This window comes from Colobus angolensis, unplaced genomic scaffold, assembly GCF_000951035.1.
Source record: "Colobus angolensis palliatus isolate OR3802 unplaced genomic scaffold, Cang.pa_1.0 Scaffold183, whole genome shotgun sequence".
Taxonomy (NCBI): domain Eukaryota; kingdom Metazoa; phylum Chordata; class Mammalia; order Primates; family Cercopithecidae; genus Colobus; species Colobus angolensis.
The window spans coordinates 1,109,207-1,130,106 of NW_012114966.1; the positions used below are offsets into that span (position 1 = coordinate 1,109,207).

General features: G+C 39.7%; 1 protein-coding gene and 1 long non-coding RNA gene across 3 annotated transcripts in view; one reads left to right on the forward strand and one right to left on the reverse strand.

Annotated features, from left to right (window-relative positions):
* Positions 1-20,900, reverse strand: part of DIAPH1 (diaphanous-related formin 1) — a 106,280-nt gene that overhangs the window by 32,645 nt on the left and 52,735 nt on the right. The window lies entirely within an intron of this gene.
* Positions 15,358-20,520, forward strand: LOC105510106. Its single transcript, XR_001001521.1, has 3 exons — positions 15,358-15,533; positions 18,876-18,980; positions 20,142-20,520. It is a non-coding gene; the product is annotated as an uncharacterized LOC105510106 (long non-coding RNA).

Below are 20,900 nucleotides of genomic sequence, written 5' to 3' on the forward strand. Positions count from 1 at the left end.
CCAGCTACTCGGGAGGCTGAAGCAGGAGAAAGGCATGAACCCGGGAGGCGGAGCTTCCAGTGAGCCCAGATCCTGCTGGGATCCAGCCTGGGCAGCAGAGCAAGACTCTGTCTCCAAAAAAAAAAAAAAACAACAACGCATAAAGCATGCAGTAGTCAGAATCATAAACTGTCTAGGTTTCTTTCCCCTTAGTGTGCATGCCCTATATAACCCTTCCTCTTAAGTGTGGATGGGCCTAACCTAATGTAGTAAGCCCTTTTAAATGAGGTTTCAGAGGTCAGAGACAAGAAAAGTCAGAGATTCAAAGTTGCAAAGGTACTCCTCCTGTAGTCCTTGAAGAAGCCAACTGCCATGTTGAGGAGGAGGCTATGAAGCAGGAAATGGTGGGTGGCCTCTAGGAGCTGAGAATGGCCCTAGCTGATGGCTAGCAAGAAAGCAGAGACCTACATCCTACAATTACAAGGAACTAAATTCAGCCAAATACCACAGGAGCTTTGAAAAGGACACGAGCTCCAGAAAGCAATGCAGCCCACCTGGAACCTTGATTTTAACCTGGTGTGACCTTGAACAGAAAATTTAGCTAACTTAGACAACAAACCCATGGAAACTGTGAGACAATGCATTTATGTTGTTTTAAGCCACCAAGTTTGTGAATTTCTATGCAGCAATAGAAAATAATACAAAACATGGCCGGGCGCGGTGGCTCACGCCTGTAAGCCCAGCACTTTGGAAGGCAGAGGCGGGTGGATCATGAGGTCAGGAAATTGAGACCATCCTGGCTTACATGGTGAAACCCCGTCTCTACTAAAAATACAAAAAAATTAGCCGGGCGTGGTGGCGGGAGACTATAGTCCCAGCTACTCGGGAGGCTGAGATAGGAGAATGGCGTGAACCAGGGAGGCAGAGCTTGCAGTGAGCCAAGACTGCGCCACTGCACTCCAGTCTGGGTGGCAGAATGAGACTCCATCTCAAAAAAATAAAACAAAACAAAATAAAAAGAAGAAAAAAGAAAATAATACAAAACATAAATTAAAAAATTGATGAAGCAGACTTCATCAAAATTAAAAACTTCTGTTCTTTGGAAGACGTTATTAAGAAACGAGAAGACAATGGGAGAAAATATCTGCAAAACACTTATCCTATAAAGAACTAGCATACCCAAAAGAGATTAAAAAGTTATGACTCAATCATAAGAAAACAACCCAATTTTAAAAAATGGACAGAAGATTTGGAAAGTCACTTTACCAAAGAAAATATACACATGGCAAATTAAGCACAGAGAAAGCTGCTCAATATCATCAGTAAGTCATGAAAACTATGTACTAGGAATTAAAATAAGAATTAAAACTACAACGTCTAACCTTTTAAAATCACTAAAAACAAAACAAAACTGATGAGACTTAAGTGTTGGTGAGGATGCAAAGCATTTGCAACTCTCATATATTGCTAGTGGAAATGAAAAATGGTACTCCCACTTCGGAAAACAGTTTGGCAGTTTCTTATACAGTTAAACATACATTTACCATACCATATGATCCAACAATCTCATCCCTAGGTGTTTATCCCTCCAAAATGAAAATATATTTCTCTAGAAAAAATCCTGTATGCAAATGTTTCTATCAGCTTTATTCGTAATTGCCAAAAACTGGATACAACCCAAACGTCCATCAGCCAGTGAATGGATACAATGGACAGTATGCTAAAATCAAAGAATCCAGACTGAAAAGGCTACTTACTGTATGATTCTACTTATATGAGAGTGTGGAAAAGACAAAACTGTCAGAAAATAGATCAGTGGTACGCCAGGGTTTGACAATAAGGAGGAGGACTGACAAATGAACATGAAGGAACTTTTTGGAGTGACTGTGATTATATGGCCGTATACATTTGTCAGCCATATAATACTGCACACATAAAAAAGGTGAATTTTACTATCTATAAACTGTATCTCAGCAAACCTGATGAAATAAATTGTATCTTCAAGGCCAATAAAATACAGTAGGATAAAGCTAAAATAACTATAACAATGTGAGAACAGCTGGGCACAGTGGCTTATGCCTGTAATCTCAGCACTTTGGGAGGACAAGTGGTAGGACTGCTTGAGTCCAGGAGCTCGAGACCAGCCTAGGCAACACAGTCTGTCTCTACAAGAAATAAAAAATTAGTCAGGCATGGTGGCACATGCTTATAGTCCCAGCTACTCAGGAAGCTGAGGTAGGAGGATCCCCTGAGCCCAGAAGGCTGAGGCTGCTGTGAGCTGTGACTGTGCCCCTGTACTCAGCCTGGGCAACAGAATGAGACCCTGTCTCAGAAAAAAAGCAACAAAAAAACAGTGTGAGACTGAGAGAAGAACACATTAAGCAAATAAAGAAATAAAAGAAATTCCATAAACAGACACATATTTTAGGCTTTGTGGGCCATATATTAATCGTTTCTGTTGCAACTCCTCAACTACGCTGGCATAATATGAAAATAGTCATTGACAATGACAATAGAATGGCTGTGTTCCAATAAAACCTTATTAACAAAACACGTTGGCCATAGTTTGCTGACCCCTGGTCTAATCAATAGCGTTGGGACGACTGGCTTTCCATTTTAAAGGAACATAGTAAGATCCTAACTTTATGATATTCACAAAACTAAATTCTAGATACATTAAAAATCTAACTACAAAAAACAGAAATATAATCTTGAATAAATGAAAACTTCCCTAAGAATAACGAAAAATCAAGATGGTATAAAGTAAAATATATGAGACTCTGGAGCCAGGCACACTGGCTCATGCCTGTATCCCAGCACTTTGGGAGGCTAAGGTGGGCAGATCACCTGAGGTCAGGAGTTTGAGAGCAGCCTGGCCAACATGGTGAAACCCCGTCTCTACTAAAAATACAAAAATGAGTCAGGTGTGGTGGCAGGTGCCTGTAATCTCAGCTACTTGGGAGGCTGAGACAGGTGAATCGCTTGAACCCGAGAGGCGGAGGTTGCTGTGAGCTGAGATCGCGTCACTGCACTCCAGCCTGGGTGACAGAGTGAGACTCTGTCTGAACAAAAAAAAAAAAGAGACTCTCCTCCTTAAGGTGGGGGCACAAAAGGCTATATCCTTAAAGTTGAATAAAACAGGCTCACAGCTGAAAGCCTTAGAAAGACTACACTCTAGGAACAGGTTGAAAGAGGTACCTCAAGCTTTTCCAAAACCGCAAGCAAGTCTTGGCACAGCTCAATTCCTGACTGGATTAACACAATCGGCCTCTACTATTACCTATCTAGAGAGGAAAGTGTGACTTCTCTTTTCAGAGAAAAGCAACATCATCTGGAGTTTCCACCATTTTTGTATGCAACGCCTGTGCATTTAATTAAAATTACTAAGAATGTCAAAAGGGAGGATCATTTGCCCAAAGTTCAAGGAACACACAAATAGGAACAGATTCACATACAACTCACATTACAGTTTCCCAACAGGGACTTTAAAATCACTCTGGTTAACATGTTCTGGAATACAGAGGAAAAAATAAAAATAAATGAAGATGGAGAAGTTCATCAGAGAAGTAGAATTTACTTTTAAAAAATCTATGAATATTCTCTACAACTAAAAAATATTAATATAATTGAAATTAAAAGTTCAACAGATGGGTTTAACGGTAGACACAGTAGCAATGGGTGAACTGGAAGATAATAACAAAGATCCAAACTAAAAGCACAGTGGTTAAAAATGGTAAGAATTGGTCGGGCGCGGTGGCTCAAGCCTGTAATCCCAGCAGTTTGGGAGGCCGAGATTGGCGGATCACGAGGTCAGGAGATCGAGACCATCCCGGCTAACCCGGTGAAACCCCGTCTCTACTAAAAAATACAAAAAATTAGCCAGGCGAGGTGGCGGGCGCCTGTAGTCCCAGCTACTCGGGAGGCTGAGGCAGGAGAATGGCGTAAACCCAGGAGGCGGAGCTTGCAGTGAGCTGAGATCTGGCCACTGCACTCCAGCCTGGGTGACAGAGCGAGACTCCGTCTCAAAAAAAAAAAAAATGGTAAGTATGAAAAAGAGTGTAATGGACATGTGAGACACATTGAAAAGGCCCAAATGTCCAACATATGTATAAGTGGAGACCCAGAAAGAGAAGAAAGATTGGACAGGAGCAAGATTTGAATAGAAAAAAGTTGTGTATTTTTCAGAAGTGATGAAAGCCTTCAACATACAGAATCAAGCAGCTCAGAGAAACTCAAGTATAAACACAAAGAAAACCACACTGTGGCATATCATCATAGTAAAACTGCTAAAAATCAGAACTGAAAAAAAAAAACCTTGCTGGGCATGGTGACCCACATGATTCCCACCTGTAATCCACTTTGAGAGGCTAAGGTGGGAGGATTCCTTGAGCCCAGGAGTTTGAGACCAACCCAGGCAACATAGGGAGGCTCCATCTTTACAAAACAACTAAAAAATTAGCTGGGTGTGGTGCTGCATGCCTATAGTCCTAGCTTCTCAGGAAGCTGAGGGAGGCTCGCTTGAGCCTGGGAGCTCAAGGCTGCCGTGAGCTGTGATTGCGTCACTCCACTCCAGCCTGGGCGACAGAGCAAGATCTTGTTTCAAAAAAAAAAAACCCTCAAAATAGCAGGGGGTGGAACATATCATCTTCAAATGAAGAACAGTAAGACTGACAGTGGAATTATTTGAAAAAGACAAGAACATCTTCCAAAATATGGATGAAATAAAGATATATCCACACAAAACCAGAATTCATTACCAGCAGATCTGAACTAACATAGTAAAGGGAGTATTTATTCAGGCAGAAGAACGAAAAAATTATCCCGAAGGAAATACAAAAATGCAGACAGGAAATAAAAACACTAGAAAGGTGTTTTTTTTTTTTTTTTTTTGAGACGGAGTCTTGCTCTGTCGCCCAGGCTGGAATGCTGTGGCCAGATCTCAGCTCACTGCAAGCTCCGCCTCCCAGGTTCATGCCATTCTCCTGCCTCAGCCTCCCGAGTAGCTGGGACTACAGGCGACCACCACCTCGCCCGGCTAATTTTTTTTGTATTTTTTTAGTAGAGACGGGGTTTCACCATGTTAGCCAGGATGGTCTCGATCTCCTGACCTCGTGATCCACCCGTCTCAGCCTCCCAAAGTGCTGGGATTACAGGCTTGAGCCACCACGCCCGGCCAGAAAGGTGTTTCTAAGTGAATATTGGTATTACAGAATAACAGTAAAAATATCTGCGCGGTTTAAAGCACATACAGAATCAAAATGCATGACACCAATAACTCAAAAGGAAGGAACACAATAGAACTAAAATGTTCTAGCCTGGGCAATAAGGCTGAGACCCTGTCTCTACAAAAAGTACAAAAAGTAGCAAGCATGGTGATGTGTGCCTGTAGTCCCAGCTGCTTGGGAGGCTCAGGTGAGAGAATCACCTAAGCCCGAGTAGGTTGAGGCTGCAGTGAGCCATAATCATGCCACTGTACTCCAGCCTGGGTGACAAACTGAGACCCTGCCTCAAAAAAGAAAAATAAAAAAGGAAATGTTGTAAAGCTCTAGTAATGCTAGATAATTCTAGAGGGTAGTAAAATTATAATTTGTCTTAGACCATAATAAGTCAAGTACATATATTGTAATTTCTAAGGTACTCACTAGGAAGATAGTAAAAAGGTATATAACAATCGGGGAAATGTGAAATAATACAGTTCTAAATCCGTAAGAGGACAAAAATAGAAAAAAGAACATAAATGATGAAAATCAAACAGAAAACAAATAGAAATAGGGTATATATCAACACAAATGGATTAAATATATGAAAAGACTAAAACTGTCAGACTGGAGTTACAAAACATACTTACAAAGTATGGGCTGCTTATAAGGGACACACCTTAAAGACACAGATATGTTGAGGTTAAAATAGTGGAAGAAGATATACTAATCAAAAGAACAATAATCTAGAGAAAACTGGTGTAGTTGTAATACTAATATCAGATAGAGATATCTCTAGTAACTGGCATGATACATAAATTTCATAATATAGGGTCAATCCTTGAGGAAAATATAATAATTCTTAAATCTAAAAATATTTAGTTAAATATTTAAATTAACTAATCCAATAATTTAGTTTTAAAATATATAAAGTTAAAAACTGAGTGAACTAAAGGCAGAAAAAGACAAGTCCATAACTACAGTGGCAGAATTAATACCCTTCACACAATACTAATAAAATAAGCAGATAAAAACTTGGAAAGGATATAGAAAATCTGAACATATATAACGTTGACATGTTAGAACAATGTACCCAATAATATCTTTTTTCATATGTATACAGCATATTTGCCAAAGTTTACTATATATGGGTAAAAGCAAACCTCAACAAATTTCAAAGGATAGAAATAACTCGAAGTACTAAGCTATCAGTAAAAAGATAACCAAAAAATACCCAATTATTTGGATATTAAGCAAATATATAAATAACTCTGGAGTTAGGTAAGAAATCACAACAGAAACAAAAAAATATTTTGAATGGAATGAAAGCAACACATCACATGAAACAAATGGAACTCATAAAAAGCACAAAATAAGATGGTAGATTTAAACCCCAGTATTTCAGTAATTACATTAAATGTAAACAGACTACACATACTCTGTATTGGTTAAGACCAATAGTGCCAAGTGGGTTAAAACACAAGAGTCCAAGTATACGCTGGTTATGAGAAACATCCAGAGCAAGGATACAGAAAGGAAGAAAAAGTATAGCTATACCAGGCAAATTATAACTAAAAGAAAGTTGCCCAAGTTGCATTCATATCAGATGAAAATAGTCTTTAAGGCAACAAAAAGCAGTATAGAAGATAAAGAGGGACCCTCTATATTGATTTAAAAAAAAAAAAAGTTTAGTTCATCAGCAAAATGTAAGATTTTTAAATTTGTACGCACCTAATAACATTATCTTAAGATATATAAAGCACCAAAAATGTATAACCTGAATCTAATCATGAGGACACATGAGACAAATCCAAACTGATGGACACATTAAGGTCACAAAAGAAAGACTGAGGAACTATAACGAAGAGTCTGACTTCATTTTTTGATGTTTAACTGCTGACAGCTTACCTCTTCCTCTTTCTCTTATGTCCTGTATCTGGACATAAGCCAGATGTAAACCTCACCTCTTCTTCTTTCTCCCATGTCCCTTATCCGGGCAAGCTGGTATGAAAGTCTAGATGTTCCTTCCTAGGGAACCAGCAAGAAATCCAAACTAGGCAGCCTGCTCTTGTGCAGGAACTCTCACCCCAGCCCAAGTCCCTAACCACAGTAAAAGCCCAAACCAATCTCCTTTCCTTGTTCTTTCTTTTCTTTTCTTTTTTTTCGAGATAGAGTCTCACTCTATTGCCCAGGCTGCAGTGCAGTGGTGCAATCTCAGCTCACCTCCACCTCCCAGGCTCAAGAAATCCTTCCACCTTAGCCTCCTGAGTAGCTGGGAATATAGGTACACACCACCATGCCCAGCTATCCTTTCCTTGTTCTCTAAAGCCATTTCAAACCTGCTTGAGAGGACTGCCCTGCTCTCCTGGACCTCAGTTATGTAAGTTAATAAACCTTTTCACACCCTCTTGTTATGCATGTGACACCAATAGTCTTGATATCCAAACCAAATTTTATGTGGGGGTCTATAATGCCTTTGCAGGTGACCACAACAGGAACTGTTCCCAATTAAATGAGACTAAAGATAAAAGACAAATGAATGCAGTGCATGATCCAGGACTTTTTCCTATAAAGGACATGATTGTGACAATTGGCAAAACCCGAAGAAAGTCTGTAGATTAAATAATAATATTGTATTTATGTTAATTTTCTAACTTTGACAATTGTACTGCGTTTATGGACCTGCTATTAGAAAACACACACTGGGCTGGGCTCAGTGGCTTATACCTATAATCCCAGCACTTTAGAAGGCCAAGGAGGAAGGATCACTTGAGCCCAAGAGTTCAAGAAGAGCCTGGGGAACATAGTGAGACCACATCTCTACCAAAAATACAAATCAAAAGATTAGCCAGGTGTGGTGGCACACACCTGCAGTCCCAGCTACTCAGAAGGCTGAGGTGAAAGGACTGCTTGTGCCAGGGAGTTCAAGATTGCAGTGCTACCACACTCCAGCCTGGGCAACAGAGCAAGATCCTGTTTCTCAAAACAAAACAAACAAAAAAGGCATCGTGTCTAACTTACCCTCAAATAGTTCAATAAAAAATACTATACTCACATACACATACATACATAACACAGAAAGAGAGGGAAAAGGATAAGACAAAGGTAAAATATTAACAGTTGAGGAATGTGGTCAAGTAAATGCAGGAATTTTTTGTACTATTCTAGCAGCTTTTCTGTATGTCTAAAATTATGTCAATATAACAAAAGAAAAATATGAAATAAAACCAAATAGAACTACAGTGCCAACTCTACAAAGTGAGATATTTTGACTACTTTTCTCAGTAACTGATAAAACAAATAGAATACAGAAAATTTAAACACAATTAACAGACAGGAACAAATGGAGACATACAGAACACTTCACGTAACTGAAGACCACACGCATGTTCTTTCAGTGTACACCGAACATTTATAATATTTGGCAATATTCCGAGCCATAAAGCAAAACTCTACAAATTTCTAAAGACTGAAATCACAAGAGCACCTACCAGAATGCAATTAGCTGGAAATTAACAAGAAATACAAAAAATCCTGAAAACTCCATGTGGTGGACAGAATAACGGTCCTCCAAAGATGTCCACATTTTAATTCCCAGACTCTATGAATATTGAACTACCGTATGTACCAGAAGAGACTTTGCAGGTGTGATTTAATTAAGGATCTTGAGATGACAGGATTAATCTGGATTATCTGGGTAGGCTCAGTATAATCACAAGTTGTTTTTTTAAAAATTAATTAATTAATTAATTTATTTATTTATTTTGGTAGCAGAATTTCAGTCCTACTTGGTCACCCAGGCTGGAGAGCAGTGGCGCAATCAGAGCTCACTAGTCTTAAATTCCTGGGCTCAAGCGATCCTCCTGCCTCAGCCTCCTGAGCTGTTGGGACTACAGGCACATACCACCACACTTAGCTACAAAGATTCTTGTAAGAAGGCGATACGAGGACCAGAGTCAGAGAGGAGATGTGATGACAGAAGCAGAGGTCAGAGAAAAAGATTCAAAGATGCTATGCTGCTGGCTTTAAAGATTGAGGAAGGGACCACAAGCCAAGGAATCTGGGCAGCCGTTAGACACTGGAAAAGGCAAGGAAATAGATTCTTCTTTAGAGTCTCCAGAAGGAATACAGCCCTACTAACATTTCGATTTTAGAAATTCTGGCCTCCAGAACTGTAAGATAATAAATTTGCATTGTTTTAAGTCACTAAATTTGTGGTAATTTGTTATAGTAACAACAGGAAACTAATACACTCCATATATATGGAAATTAAGTACTTCAAATCTGATGTGTCCTTATAAAGAAGAGGAAATCTGGACACACCAAGAGACACAAGGAATGCACACACAGAAGAAAAAACCACACGAGGACACAGCAAGATGGCAACCATCTGCAAGAGAAGGCGAGAGGCCTCAGAAGAAATTAAACTTGCTAACACCTTGATCTTGGACTTCAAGCCTCCAGAACTGTGAGAAATAAATTTCTGTTGTTTAAGCTACTCTGTCTGTGGTACTCTCTACGTACAGCAGCCCTAGCAAATGAAAACACTTCCTATCAAGACTTAAGGGATGTGAACAGGTATGGTGGCTGACGCCTGTAATCCCAGCACTTTGGGAGGCTGGCACGGGCATATCACTTGAGGTCAGGAGTTCAAGACCAGCCTAGCCAACATGGTGAAATAACCCTGTGTCTACCAAAAATACAAAACTTAGCCAGGTGTCATGTCACATGCCTGTAATCCCAGCTACTTGGGAGGCTGACGCAGAAGAATTGCTTGAACCCAGGAGATGGAGGTTGCAGTAAGCCAAGATCGTACCACTGCACTCCAGCCTGGGTGACAGGCTGTCTTTTTTTGACCGTCTCAAAAAAAGGATGTGTCCGAAGCAACAATTTAAACAAAAACAGTCTCGACCGGGCATGGTGGTTCACGCCTGTAATCCCAGCACTTTGGAGGCCGAGGCAGGTGGATCACCTGAAGTCAGGAGTTCGAGACCAGCCTGCCCAACATGGTGAAACCCCATCTCTACTAAAAATACAAAAAATTAGCCAGGTATGGTGGCGGGCACCTAGAATTCCAGCTACTCAGGAGGCTAAAGCAGGAGAATCGCTTGTACCCGGGAGGCAGAGGCTGCAGTGAGCTGAGATCGTACCACTGCACTCCAGCCTGGGTGGTAAGAGCAAAACTCTGTCTCACCCCCCCAACCCAAAAAAAAAACCCTAGTCTCAAATGCATATACAATGGTGAAAAAAGACTAAAAACTAAAGAGGTAAATACCTATTAAAAAATTAGAATAAGAACACTAAAATAAACCAAAAGAAAAATTTAAAGATATAGACAAGAACAGAAATTAGTGAAATCTGTAGCAAAAGGGATTCACAAAGCCAACAGTTTTGGCTTAAAAAAAAATTTTTTAAGACTAGTAAATTCAGTATTTTAAAACAAGAAAGAAAAAGAGAGAAATCAAGCATAAGTCACTAACATTAGAAACAAAATACAGGACTGAACTAAATATGGCTCAGGCTCAAGCATTAAGAGGAATAATATCAGCTGGGTGCGGTGGCTCACGCCTGTAATCCCAGCACTTTGGGAGGCCGAGGCGGGCGGATCACGAGGTCAGGAGATTGAGAACATCCTGGCTAACACAGTGAAGCCCTGTCCCTACTAAAAAAATACAAAACACTAGCCGAGTGTGGTGGCAGGCGCCTGTAATCCCAGCTACTCAGGAGGCTAAGGCAGGAGAATGGCGTGAACCCGGGAGGCAGAGCTTGCAGTGAGCCGAGATTGTGCCACTGCACTCCAGCCTGGGCGACAGAGCAAGACTCCGTCTCAAAAAAAAAAAAAAAGAGGAATAATATCAGGCAGGGCGCAGTGGCTCACGCCTGTAATTCCAGCATTTTGGGAGGCTGAGGCAGGCAGATCACCTGAGGTTGGGAGTTCGAGACCAGCCTGACCAACATGGTGCAACCCCATCTCTACTAAAAATACAAAATTAGCTGGGCATAGTGGTGCATGCCTGTAATCCCAGCTACTTGGGAGGTTGAGGCAGGAGAATCACCTGAACCTGAGAGGCAGAGGTTGCAGTGAGCTGAGATCGTGCCATTGCACTCTAGCCTGGGTAACAAGAGCAAAAAAAAAAAGGGAATAATGTCATACAAAATATGTCTGCAAATTTAGATAAAATTGATAAATTTCCAGAAAAATATAACGTATCAAAACTTACCCAATAAGAGAAAACCAGTCCTATAAACATAAAAGAATTAAATCAGTGATCAAAAATTTCTTTAGAGACCCAGATGACTTCACCAGCTATTATTTCAAACACCTAAGGAATAAATAATTCTGCCAATTTTATGCAAAAATTTTCCCACAGAAGTATATTTTCTCAACTCATGTTGAGAGGCTAGCATAACTTCACTATTAAAATGTGAAAGAACAGTATCAAAAAAATCATAGGTACTTTCACTCATAAACATAGGCATAAAATTCCTAATAGCAAAGTGAATTAAGGAATATAAGATAAAAAGAATAACAGATCACATCCAAGTTAACTTTGTTTTAGGAATGCAAAATCGGCGTAACAGAAATCAGTTAATGTGCTTCACCACAATTACAGATTAAAGGAGAAAATTGTATGATCGTCACCTCAACGATACAAAAAAAAAAAAACTGACCAAATTTAATATCCATTCAGAATAAATAGTCTTAGCATACTAGAAATAGAAGAAACTTCTTTGACAAACTGTATATATATCAAAAGCTACAGGCAAAACCCTTCAGGACAGTGGATACTGTGAGTTGGGGTGGAGGTTCAGTTGTAACTGGAAGGGGGCATAAAAAAGGGAATCTTGGTCTCAGACCTTGATTACATAAATGTAAATTTCCTTTTTAATTTTTTGAAATTTAATGCTGCATAATGAGTTGTACACTTCGACCAGAAATAAAGAACTAAGATACACACACACATCACTCTCTGATTACAACCATGTAAATGCTATATATACATCACAGGCAAAGACTACAAGGGAATATGAACAAATTAAAACAGTTTGATTTGTTAACATAGTGTGATAATGTAACTATGTGTAAATTTTAAAAACTGTCACCAACCAGGAAACTGTGAGAAAGGCAAGACAGATATGTCTCAGGGCACCATCTATTGTATTTTCATATCCTTAGACAGGTAGGCCTGGTTCAACTTTGACGGCGGGTTGGAAAGAACTCCCACTGACAACCAGCAGTAAAGACAGGCAGTCAAATGCAGAACCCATAGAATGGTCCCACTTGCCGCCTTCCCAGCCTTCTTACAGGAATGGTTCACTCATTAATCATCCAGATATTAAAGCATCTAATATACAACCTTATTAATGCTTGGGTTCCAGCCCCCATTTTCACAAGAGCAAAGATGAGGAGTCCAGAACAAAGGCCTCCTGCTGTCCCTCACCCTAAAAACAACATCAAGGGCTGAGTAATTTCAGTTTACAGAATTGTGTGAAATAAGGGACCAAAATAGGTGGGTATAGATAGCACCTTAGCATAAAGGAAAGGAGGAAAATTTTATCTGCAAAGGCTGTGATTCTCAACAGACAATAGTAGAAAAGAGAGATCCTTACACCTAGCTATGTGGTTAAAAAGTGGCCATGCCAGGTTCCGTACTTCTAGCTGCTACAATCCTGACCTTTTCAGCAGATTCTAAACCCTTTGCTAGTGGGAACTAGAACTTCCAAACTAGACATGAGGCCAATCTAGTCTCCACAGACCAGACTCTATGAGTATCCTGCCAGCCTTGCCAAGAAGCCAGACACTGCTAATTCCCTTCTATTACCTGTGCCCTCCCTTGGACAAGGGAATAGACTGCTTGCTGTGGCTGCTAAAGTCAGAGTCACTGACTCATTTCAGAAGGGGGAGAAGAATATTAAGCAAGAACTTTCATCTGATCATTTGCATCTAAGTCAGTCTCAGGGAGTATCTCCAAAAAGGTCAAGGGAAGGAGTAGCGATATTATAATCCTGAAGCCATAAAGGACTTTTCACCACATCTCCCCCGCCCCAAAACAGTATTATACTTTTTCTTTCTGTAAAAGTCCGTGAAGTGCTCTTAATTCATTGAGTATTACCAGGGAGAAAGCTGCTACTTAAGTAAAAAAAGTATTTGGGAAAAAAAAGCTAATACTCTAGAATCACCATAGGGATGCAGCAATTACACAGTGGCCAAACACAGTTGTCCCAAAGCTTAAAAGCTCTCCTTTAATTCTTAGAACGGGTAAGGTCCACTTCTATCACCATGTACTCTGTTGAAGGCAGTGTGCAAACTTTTGTCAAGACTTTGGGTAACGGATTATCACATCGGGAGAAAAGTTAAGAGTCCAGTCCTTTCTCCCTCTGAAGGTGGCAGGGCATTGCTCCTTCACTTCATCTCCAATAGCTTCTGGGGGAAATTCTAAAGAAGAGACGCTCTGCTCTGGCAAGAAGGGAAGTGTGGCTTTGTATCTTCTCAGTCCCAATCTGAGAGATCTTTTTATTATTTATTTATTTATTGAAACGGAGTCTCACTCTGTCACCCAGGCTGGAGTGCAGTGGTGCAATCTTGGCTCACCACAACCTCTGCCTCCCAGGTTCAAGCGATTCTCCTGCCTCAGCCTCCCAAGTAGCTGGGATTACAGGTACGCGCCACCAGGCCCAGCTAATTTTTGTATTTTTAGTACAGATGAGGTTTCGCCATACTGGCCAGGCTGGTCTCGAACTCCCAACCTCAGGTGATCTGCCTGCCTTGGCCTCCCAAAGTGCTGGGATTACAGGCGTGAGCCACCGCGCCCGGCAGATACCTTCTTTTTAAAATAAATTAAGTCTATAAATAAATTGCAAAATAAAAAATAAAAAGGAGACAGCACAAGAGAGAACCTATAGAGACATCAACCAACTGCAATGTGTAGACTTTATTTGGCTCTGATTCAAATGAACTATTAAAAAAAAACAACTATCATAAGATAATTTGCAAAATTTAACACTAACAGGCTATCTGATATTAAATAATTTTTTAGATGTGATAATGGTAGTAATTATCTTCTTTTAAAAGTCCTAATTTTTTTGACACACATTCTGAACTAAATTAATAATATATATATTATATATAATATATAACGATATAATAATAATAAATAATATGAACAAGGATATATGTAAAAAAAATGGGTGGCAAGGACAAAGTTGATACAGGTATATGAAACAAGACTGGCTGTTGATAAATTTTTTAAACGGGTGATGGACACGGGTGTTCATTCTAGTCTCTTTACATATATGTGTGTGTGTATGTGTGCATTTTTTTCATTGTTTCAAAAATCAAATTAAAAGAAAAAATTCAAGATCATTTCCCTAGAGTCATTGGGGCATTTGATTCTTCCCAGACAGCTGAGTAAAAGGGGTTCCTTTTCCTCTTCTTTATTGGGGGTTATCTTTTCTTCTTATCTGATCCTATAATTAAGAATGCTGCCCTAAACATTTCTGTAGCAAAACACCTAAACCCAGGCTTGCAGTCTAGATGAGGCAGAGGGGATGCCCTGGCTTGCTGCCTCAAAAGCTAGCACCCTGTCACTGTTAGTAGGTGTCCGGCAGCCAAACCATTTTGCTCTGTGCTCTGCTGGTAGGGACTTACGGCATCGATTATTCAGGATGCAGGCAGCCTGCAGCAAGGTGTGTCCCTGATGAGCAACTGCTGGGTAAAATAGTACGTAGCTGTGCCTCAGCCAGTCTCCCTCCCTCTGAAACCAGACTCCTCCTTTGCCTAACTCCTTTTTTTTTGAACCTGCGTCACAAATACAAAATGGAGTTAGCTGGGAACAAAAACAATCTGTCTAAAATGGCTGAATGCAGTAGGGAGTGCCAGACAGTAAAGCGAAGGGAAAGGGCACCCCCTGGCGTCCAAGACAGGAAGCCTATTTTATGTTCTTCACTACTTTTGCATGTCAAGCCAATCAGTCCTACAGAGTCCAAGTTAATTTTGTCACAAATCTTGACGTTGAACTCTAAAATTCAAAGAATAGAAACTGAGGCACAAGACAGGAAAATAATTTTCAGTCTCTAAAGACAAAGGGCACAAGTCAACAGCCCTGAGTCCCGGTGACTGCTTGGTTATGATTAGTAATAGTTTCTAGGAGACAAGAGAACGGAAGGGAGGTCCTTTTATAGTACCTGATCCCCCAACTTCAATAATGGACTAATGACCCCCGGAATCCCACCGCTATAGCCTTCACTTCCCCAGGAATTCCTGTTGCAGGCATCTCTCAATGAAGACCACAAACAGGAAATGGAGGAGTGGGGAGTTGCCTGACATCCTGGAAACTATGTTCTTAAGAACTGCAGGTGGGAGTAAGTAAGTGGGATAGAAAAATGGGCTTTTCAAAAACACTGTTGAGAACACAGACTGACTCTAAAGCCAGTTATATCCGCAGGGCTGGAAGACAGGCTGAGCTATAACAGAGCTCCACCTAACCTCACTCACTCACTCAGGACCAAAAACCTACTTGCTCTGCCCAAGATAAAGCCTGCAGCATTTGTACCTATTCTGCAGGGAACACCCTCCATTATCTTTATCTGACGCTACACCCCCCTTGAGTAAGCCAAGTACCTATGACTAAAAGAGAACATGTAAGAAAGGTGGAAAAAAACAGAAATATCTGGAAAAACTTGTGGGTACAAGTCATTAATGGTTGCCACTACTTAAATGAGGCTGCACAAATATGCCAGTTTATCCAGCGTCCCTAAAGTGAGATAATGGCAACACATACAACACAGGTACACAAAAATCACAAGATGCTAAAAAAATATATATATATATATATATATATATGGCATCACTATATTTTTCTCTGAAGAAATAGGGTCTTTGTGGAAGAATCCTAGATTTCTCAGGCATACATGAAAGATCAGAACACTTAACAATCTCTCTAGGAAATAACTTTCCGTGAGGGTAACATAGCTATGGAATTGCCAAGTTCACCTAGCATACAATAAGCCATGTCTATTAAGCACTACATTAACTCTTTAATTCTGGGAAGAGGAGAGAGTAAGAGGGTCCCATCAGGTGTTAATATAAGAAGCTGTCCAGATGGAGGACTTCTAATTTATATTCTTCATGGTTGTAATATACATAAGGGATAAATTCAGCACTTTAGAACAATCACTAAGCTATACATTATAGATGGAAAAAATATGCCAACCGAATAGCAGTTATCCCTGCCCAAAGGTAACCATATCACTGATATCTTGGCCAAAATACACAACTATCTGCAAAATCCCACAGAACTAGACCATCATAGATGTGCAAGCTGTAAGGAGGGACAGGGCAAACTGGCATTAATGAACAAACCTAAAGGACAAGAACAGAGCCACACAGAAGCCCAAAGGAAGAACCAGATGCTGAGAGTTACAAAGAAGGGGACAGATTTAAGTCTGGAAGGGTAGCAGAAAAACAGTATTAAAAACCTAGGCACTTCACCAAGCACTTGGTCTTTCCGATAATATAGTCATTGAGCTTCCCACAGATACTTTCCCAGCACACCCAGGATAGTGACTCAATTAGGGAGTGCTAAAAAGGTCTGCTTCTGGGATGTGGGTGGGGAGGGACTAGAAGGACAGGCACTATCTCAAGCAAGGACTCAGGTATGTCAGCAGAGAGATATGACAAGTTTATGCAAGGAAACAATAGGCTAGAAGGCAGAAGAAACGGCATTAAAATAAGGTACTAGGAATAAAACTCTTCTCCTGGATTAAAAAATGTTTTATTATGGGAAAAATTAAACTTACAAAAACAGAATAATTAATCCCCATGTATACATCACTCAGTTTCAACAGTTATTCACTGGTGACCAATTCTGTTCCATCTATACCCCAACACACTTCTAAATCCCAAATATGATCCGCAATTATTTCTGTACGCATCTCTAAAAGATGATGACTTTTTAAAAAATGTGAAGAAACCATGATGACACTAATTTCCAGTTGTCTCAAATGTTAAGTGTTTTGTATAGTTCATTTGGTTGGATCAAGATCTAAATAAGTTCCATATACTGTACTGGTTGATAAAATTTAAAATTCTCTCTTAATCTTTATGTTCCTTTCCATCTCATTTTTTCCCCTGAAATTTATTTGATGAAGAAATCAGGACACTAATCACCGGTAAAAAGCAAGAAGCACTAGCACATCAGTGACTTTACACAGTCAGTCACTGGAAGCAAGCACCTGAGGTTTCTCTCAACATGTCTGCGTTCTTGCCACTCTCTTTCACTAAGTGCTGGATTCTGAGTCCAATATATCTAGGCTCAAATTCTGGCTTGGTGTTTACTTGCTATAAAATCTTAATAAGCAAAGGACATGTTAATCCTCTATTTTATATCTCCCAATTATAAAACAAAGGTAATACCAATTAGGCATTATGGAAATAATGTTTTGATACTTGGAAATAATAGGTGATAATCCCCTGTCACAAATCTGACATTAAATAGGTATTCATAATTTAAGACTGAATGAGAAGGCAAAGTACCTTCATCTTTTTTTTAGGTGCTCCAGATCAGTTTTAATCTCTGCTGTGTCTCACCCACGCTAATTTAAATAAATACTGAGTATACTGCAGATTTCTAAACCATTCTCCATAACAAAGGGTGCTAGAAATACCCTCTGTTTTATTCAGGGTTGGGAAGGGAAGTAACAGAGCAAGCGCAGAACAAAGAGAACAGATGGAATAAACACCCAGCCCCCAGCCTGAGCCTGCAGAGACAGCTGCTGGTTTTCGTCATACTGCTGTTTTTTTCCCTTCTTTGTTCCTGAGGTGGAAGCCAGGAAAGGGTGGGGAAAAAGGAGGGGGGAAGGGGTGGAGATAGGAGGGCCGCCATCTCTGTTACTGAAAGTCACCTGATCTTCTCCTCCAATCCCTAGTCTCTGACCTCACCATCTGGAACCTGAGCCAAAATAGCTCAACTGCGCTCACTCCGTGGCGGAAAAGAAAAATGCAAGCAGAATAGGAAAAACGGGAAATTCTTGGGATAGATTTTTGCAGTTTTTCTTGCTAAGAGAAATGCAAACACACACACATGAGAGTGCTGTATCTTCCCATATTAATAGATCTAAAAGAAGAAATCACTGGCTCTAAGAAGAGTTGGGATATTGTAGGATCAGGAGGAAAGAATGGTACCATCCCATCTTGCAGAAATGGGGTTACCAGTGCCCTTCTGTTACATCACTGGGGTCCCTTGCGGTACTTAGAAATGAAAAGTTTTTTGTTTTTTTTTTATATTGGAATCTGTTTTTTCAAAAAGAAACTGTTAAGAGGGAACTAAAGGATGCTGTTACTTGCTTTATAGAACTAATGCTAATACTTGGCTTGGCAGACGAAATCTCAGGTCCAAGTACTTCTAGAAATCTAGAAGTGCTGTAGAATCTTCTCCAAGCATCTCAGACACTGAAATTTCCTTTTTAACCCCGTGTCTTTTTCATTATAAAAACAATATAACCACATTATAGAAAAATTAAAAGTATGTAGTACCCTAACCAAATCTGTTACAGTATTCTAGTATATTCCCTTCTAATCTTTTACTAATAATGCATTTCTTTTTAATATGAAACAATTGTAATAAGGTGTACATAATTTGTTTCCTGCTTTTCCCACCGAACACTGAATAACAAGCATTATTCCATACTGCTCCAAAGGCAATGGGCATGAATTCTAATACATGGAACAGTTACAGGACACCAAGTTCTAGAGCAATTAATCTGCAGAACAAAAACTGAAATGGAAGCAAGAAAAAAAGTAGGGTAGGCCACTCCTTTCCTTTAAAGACTTTTAGAGAGCTGCATCCCTTTGCTAGCAGTACAAAGATCTCCTCCTGTTCAAGTATCACACTTAAGTGAAGTCTGGAAGGGCCCCTGGCTGAACTTTGCAAGTCTCTCTTCCCCAATCATAATGGTCATAAGCTCTAGTATAAGTGGCCATACATTTACAGAGCTGATGTGGTTAACTAACTCTTCGGTTCATTGTTATGTACGAGTTTTTTTAGGAAGATCAAAAGGACATGTATACATGCTAAGATGCAGTCAGATCAAATGGGTTACTGTAGCTACTGTTTCAAAAAAAAAAAAAGGGACAATTATTTCATTACTCCATTTTTGTTTTATTCTTGTGTTCATTATAAAAGTAATGCCTGCTTATCAAACATTTATAATTTTTTAAATGAGGAAAATCTCTGCATACTGATAGGAAGACTCTCCAGGATATAGAAGAAAGGTAGAAACAGTACAGATAGTATGTTCCTTTTTTTTTTTTTGCTAAGAGGAAGGACAATTATCTGTATCAGCATTTGTTTATAACTGCATTTTTAAAGAAAGTCTAAAGGATAAACTAATAAAAATGGTTACTTCTAGAAGGTAGGAGAGGGAGAAGGATGGCATGGATGAATACTAGGGTGGGAATGAGACGTTTTTACACTGTTTCAACTTCTGAACCACTTATGTTATCTAGGCAAAACAAAAAACAAAAAAAAACAAAAACAGATAACAGAGAAGCTGAAAGAAAGGCCCCAGAGGAAACATTCCGTGGAGACACCCTTAGTACTCCTCACAAACTAGCCTGTCTACAACCTTATGTTTGGAGGGAGACTTGTTCAGCATCAGCAGGACAGTTATTTCAGGTCCAACAATTCACAAATAGTGTAAGATCAAGGGATCCTCAAAACAGTGCCTTTTCCTTAAGGCAACAGTTTTGGGTTCTAGTATGTAGTAAGAGAGCACTGGATCACTCTTATTCACCCCAAACCTTAGTTCTGCTTTGACACTTGCTAGATATCCCATTTCTTCGCCTAAATACATCTCTGATCGCTACCAACTCCAGGTCTCCACAGCAAGAGAATAACCAAGCTTGAATAAAAGTTATGCCTGTATAGCTGTAACACTCTTCATCTTGATCTCTACCTCCTCCAGTTTCTCACAACTCCTTCCATGTTGTACAAGCCCCAGTCCAGCACAATACTCTACCCTAATCATTCTGCTCTCCATCTATCCTCCAGCTGAGTCAGTCTGTAAGTGGTTCCAAGCTACTTCATTGACCACAGAGGACTTCTTCAAAATGTCCTTCTAAGATGGCTACTGAGACCTGGTTTGGAAGATGGCAAGAAAAGTGCCTCTGAAGTAGTGACTCCAAAATTGACTGCCAAGTCAACAGAAAATGTTGAATTGTTTCCTAATCAATCTCATATGACCTCCATAAAAACAGGGATAATACTTATATAATACCTATTCAGATACAGATATCAAAATATATGAACAGGTGAAGAGTGGCTTAATTCACACCATTAACATGCTCCTCATGCAATCCTTATACTAAAGTTTGAGATTTGCTGGTCTCAACAGACATTTAAGGCTAGGAACTGACTGTACCAACATGTTAGAAGTTTAAGTAATACTGATCCCCCAACTAGATGGTCTAAGCCTCAGACAATGACATTTAAAATGACATTTGGTTAGAAATAAAATCTGGAATCCACAGATAATGGCAGATGGTGCCTTGGATTTAAAAGATACCATTTCAGTCTATATGTTTCTAGAAAAGAGTAATACAGGCACACACTAAAGTTGGGATGGCTAGAAAGAGGCTCTAAAAATGAGACTAGCTGGGGATAATTAGGAGTTAACATATGACACAATGGGTTGACTTTGACTATGAAAATATTTCTGCACCAG